Source organism: Geospiza fortis, unplaced genomic scaffold, assembly GCF_000277835.1.
Source record: "Geospiza fortis unplaced genomic scaffold, GeoFor_1.0 scaffold7, whole genome shotgun sequence".
NCBI lineage: Eukaryota > Metazoa > Chordata > Aves > Passeriformes > Thraupidae > Geospiza > Geospiza fortis.
The window spans coordinates 1,626,964-1,632,640 of record NW_005054344.1 but is presented as its reverse complement, the minus strand read 5'-3'; positions in this window follow the sequence as shown (position 1 = coordinate 1,632,640).

The following is a 5,677-nucleotide window of genomic DNA, read 5'->3' as shown; positions in this document are numbered from 1 at the left end:
TGAGTATTGTAAATAAGTTTTGTCTGCAGCATTTCAGAGACTCATTGTTTATGAGGAACTGGATTATAATTTTTATTTCCTAAGAGCTCAAAGCGAAGTAGAAGAAAAAATCTTGCAATAGCTTAAACCTGAAAGAAGGCAGAGATCTGGGTCAACTTTGTCCTCTGTCATTCTGCTTAGATGGTTCATTCCCCATATTATCAATATCAACATTTGAACAAAAGCAGCAGCCAGCTAAAGCTAATCTAACCATGATTAAGGTAATGCTGATTAAGTCTGTACATGTATCGATCCTGTACCTTTGTGGTTGCTGTCACTACTTTAAACTCCTGTTCCCACCCTTTCCAGAGTGTATAGCTATAGTTACAACTAATTGCAGTAAACTCTTCAGCAATAGGGGTTTTGCTCAAAAATACTTTGGGATATTAAACCAGATCTGTGTATTTCACACTGAAAAATGAGGCAGCTGCATTGTTCTGAGCTGCCATTAAAAAAAGTAGTCTGTTGTTTTTCATAACATGGTAATTTGCTGCCTGTACTGCCATAGAAATATAGACTGCCAGGTGATGTGTGCTGTAAGTCCTCTGCAGGAACAAATAATGTGTAATTCCATTCTTTGGGTGATATTTAAGAATAATTTGGAATTTCTCATAGCAGTGATTTTCTTTTGGAGTTGAAAGTCCTAGGGAAGTCTAAAGGAGCTTCTGAGATCAATCCTGTATGCAGCCCTTAAGAAGTTAGCAGATGTATAAATATCCCACCCCTAAAAATACATATGCCATCCATAAAGTACTTCAGTGGATATGAAATACAGCAACTTGTATCCTAAGCAATAAGGATAAGAACTTTCTAGTTTCTTGATTTCCTGTTCACTGTTTCTGTTTTTCCTGTTCCTGTTTTCTGTGCCAGGTCTCAAATCTATAGGAGAGTTTAGGGCTGTAGAGTTCACGGTATATGAAATGTATGAAATGTGGTGTTTTCTTTAATGAATTACTATGATCTGTTTTAGTAATTTTTTTTTTTTTTTTATTTAATTCCAAGAAATATGGCACTGCCCACTTCAAAAATAAGACTGGACATCTAGGTGGAATGTTTGTTCAAGGTCTGGCCCTTGAACACTTTTCAAAGCCTTGTGCAATGAAACACTTGATTTGCAAGACACTTAGATAAAATAGCATGTAGGGCACCTGGGATTAGAATGAGTAGGACTGATTGGAAAGGCTGGCATTTTGATTTGTGAGTTAATACCTTTGGCAAGGGTTTGTTTTAGTGCAAGACTTGGCTTGTGCTTTGGTGAGGGCAAATCCTGAGAGATGAAATTACAAACTGTATCATTTATCATGATTCAATAGCAAGGACTGATCTAAAAACTTAAAAGAAAAAGTTACAGTGTTATGATGACATTCAGAGTCACAGCCTTGCTGCCTTGGTGGAGGTTGTAAACTGTTACTGCTGGTTTTAAGAGAAAAATATTAAAGCTCACACCTTTAAATGACAGACTGTTTTCTTTGGAATGACAGAAATAAGACTTTGATATGGAAGTCATGACATTATTTTAGGCAGTCGCTTTTAGTAGCACTTTAAAAGCAGTGGCCTTCCTTGGCTTCAGTGGCTTTCCCTGTTTGGTTTCTGCATGTTTATTTGAGCAAAATGAGGAGTGTACATGCAGCTGGATCCCATAAACTAAATTAAATAGGTCTGTTTAATTAGTCAGATGATCAAACCTCTGGATCTGAACTGAAGTGCACCCACTCAGAAGCACTCTATTGTAGACCATAGACGGAGAGGCAAGTGGTGATAATAATGTTTGCAAAACTGCTCAGCTACTGTCTCCTGCCAATGACGAGTCGTCAACATTAATTCATCTAAGGGTCCTGAGAAAATGTTATCTTTTTCAGTCAGCTGCTCAGTCTGCTGTGACCTGTGCTGGGCACAGTGATCATGCTGGTTACTACCTGGCACAATATTTGTCACAGCATCCTGGCTGCTGCAGGACACTAAGAAGTTTGAAAGAGAGATTCAGGTTTTTCACATAAACCATAAAGCCATTTACCTTCCTGCAGGCTCTAACCTCCCTTCTCCTCCCACTGAATTCAATTGGAGCATTGTCATTTATTCCCGCAGGACTATTACTTACAGTAGCTTTTGCTGTATGTAGTTATATGCTTTTGTTAAGTCCTTTATTTGTTTGGGTATTTTTTTGAGACATAGAACAATTTTGTATATATTTTTACATGTTTTACAACATATTATTTAGACTAATTTGGAATTTGTTTGTAATTTTTGTACATCCTAATATATGTATATGAGAGTCCTAATGTTTGCTATAAATAAACTTTATCTGCTTTATTTTGGCTTCCTGGGCTTCTGCACATTTCCAAAAATTTTAGTTCTCCCTCTTCATGTAACATATGATAGACAAAACACTCAGGTTTTTGTTTTGTAACAGTTATGATGGCTCCATCCTATCTAAATATATACATATACACATACACATTTTATGAAGCCATTTCTGGCAAAGGTCTGGTTGAGGGGAAAGATTTTTAAAAGTACGATTTCAACCTTTTGAATTTTTTAATTACCCTACTGAGGGCAGAGAATATGTGACCTCCTTTTTTATGTTTCTTGGTTTGCCCAGATAAGTGACAGCTTTTGTCCTCAAATTCAGCCATTCTCAAGTTTGCTTGGGTTTTTTGGTTAATAGTCAGGGGTTGTAAGCAACAGCGGTATGGGGTTCAATTGAACTTGGTTGAAGTGTCATTCACGTATAAAGAATTTTTATGACCCTAAATTCATAGGTCTGATAGGCTTGTAATTATTTGAGTGCTCTCATTTGCCTCTTGTGATGTACGGTGTGGTGAAAATGGTTTAAATTATTCTAGTTGAAAATGCAAAAAGAGTTTGCTTTATTTGGCCTCAATGAACTTATTACAAATCTTTCAAATATTTTAATTGTTTTTCAAATTTTCACTGGTAAAAAAAGGCGTTGTGAAGGAACAACTTCTACATTGTTCTAGATTGACTTCCCCAATGGTTGCTTTCTCTGTTTACAGCAGATATGTGACTCAGTAGAAAATTCTGTAGTTGACACATGCACATATGTATGTGTGTGTGTGTGTGTGTGTGTGTACATGCATCGTTTGCAAAGCAGAACTTTTAGAAAGCAGTGAGACGCAAAGAAAAATGAGTATTTACATTTTCAATATAATATTAATTACATAAGAATGTGTACTTTTTCTGGATTGGAAAAAATATACAGCTATTATCTTATCAATGACCTTGAAAGTTCTACCTGTTCCTTTTCAGTCTGATTTGCTGTTACATTTTATAAGTAGCAAGTTAGAACATGTAATTAACTTCCAGAGAATTTATTTTTCTTAAGTAATGCTTAAAATAATTGTGGAATATGGATTCCTAATAGTCAAATATTTCTCACAGTGTGCCATAAACATAAAAAGTTTTCCCTTTGAGAGCTTTGTCTTTTTATTTCTTGAATCACATTTTTATTTTTCCTTTGTCATTTGGGAGGCATTCCAACATATTGAATAAATTTCTGTTTGTTTGAGAAGATGCTTTTTGTCATGTAAACTGTTTTAACTGCCTGGTAGATATTATTGCCATTTATCACTTTTTTTTTTCCATTATTTATATTACATATTTCTCCACATTCCTCAGTAAACCAATCTAGCTGTCCAGCAAATCAATGGATTTGATCTTTTTTCTTGTTTAAACTATTATGGTAATATTCATCATAATAGCTTTATAAATCTGATGCAAATCCAAACACTGACCAGCTGTCTCTGGATTGTTTTTGGCGTTTCCTGAAAGTCATGCTGGAATTGACAGAACCAGAACAAGAGATTCTACTATTGTCAGCTGACTGTGAGTCCAGAGAAAATCTAATGACCACATGCTGATATGATTCATCGTATAAATCTTCAGTTCTTAGCAAAGGTGTCTAATGCAGTAATTCATGCTGGAAGGAGGGATTGGGCCTGGGAAGTGCTTGGGACAGCATAGCCCGGTGCATCCACAGTTCTGTGCTGCCCAGCTGTTTGTGAGCACATGGCAAGCACATCAAGCCTGAGCTGTAGATGGGAAGGCAAGATTCACAGCTCTCAAAGCCCACCAGGAACTCGTTCCTGGTCCTGCTCTCCAGCTCTCATTAAAGATGCAACCCAAGATGCATAGTCACCTCATACTGAACAAATTTCACTGGACAGGCTTAGCCATTAAAAAATGTGAACACAAGTCCTTGTTGAGAGGTGAAAGGGAAAAGATGAAAAGCAGCTGCTTCCTGTTCCCCTATGTTATAGGTTGACATTTCCATCAAGAAGTTAATGATGCTCTTGGTAGTGATCCTGTGATCAGAACTTCCACTATAAGGTCTTGTTGGAGATGAGATGTATCCCCTTTATATTGGGTTCCTTCCAACTCAGCAAACTCTATGAATCTATTTTATATATTTATATTTATAGATTTATAGGTCTATAGATTTATATTTATATATACACCAGCATGAAGACCATTTTACTAACAAGGGAGTAATGTAGAATATATTATTTATAGAAAAGGATAGATTTTGAGGAGTTAAAAGTTTAAAGTCCTAGCTTGCTTGTCCTTGAATTAAATATAATTGAGGTCTATTACATGCTGTCCTCATTTGGCAAATATCTAGACATTTGTTTTGAAAAAAGCATCAATCAAAACCGATGCTGTCCTTTCTATAGTCTAAAGACCAGTTCTGCTGACAACACAGTCATGAAAGCTGCAATTTCTGCTCACTTCTTTCTGAGCCAACACTATCCAGACTGTAGCAACAGCAGCTGCATATCTTCCCTGGCACAGAATGATTTAGGGTGGAGAGCAGATTCTTTCCCCTTCAAATCACTTCAGAAAATTCTTGGCAGAAAGTCAGCTCATTTGTTTTGTTCGAGTAAGGAGGCCTGATTTATCAGTACAGAAAAAGTATTCATGACTGTGCTGAATTGCATTAACTAAGTTTCTGTGTCTCAGACCAGTTGACTTTGTTATTCTTCTGCTCCCAACACTTTTTAAATGCATATATAGAATTTCATGTAATTTTAATGCAAATATAGAAAAATCTACAGATTTGTGGCAATGTTTTCTATTTCTTTCTTCATTGCAGTTTGTGAAGTAGTTTGTGATACACTTTATGGTATATGAAAGCACTGATTACAGATTAGAGTCAGAAATATATTCCTTTTTTTGTTTCTTTTTATTTTTTTTCTGAATTGCTGGATCCACTAAAGATATATGCCTTAATATAGAAATAAGACTAGTATTCTTGTTTTATACACTTATTAATTTTTAGTCAATTTTTTCTAAATTCATACTAAATTATTTCTAAATTAACCTATGAAAATATTTTTTAAAGTAATAATATAAGGTTGTCTGGTATACACAATAAAGCAAAGTAATAAAATTATCTCAATTCTGCATTAAATGAGTATAGAATGTTCTGGGATATGGCTCTTTGGCGTTATTTGCAGTTCAAGAAGTGTGGTTTTATAAAAAAACCACAAAGTTTATTACTTTTTATGTTTGAATGCATGTGCACATTTACATAGCATAGAGAGAGCTATATTATATCTCAGTTTTTAAGATCATGATGTCTGAATGTTTTTCCATAATTCTGAGGTGTTGACATCAGATT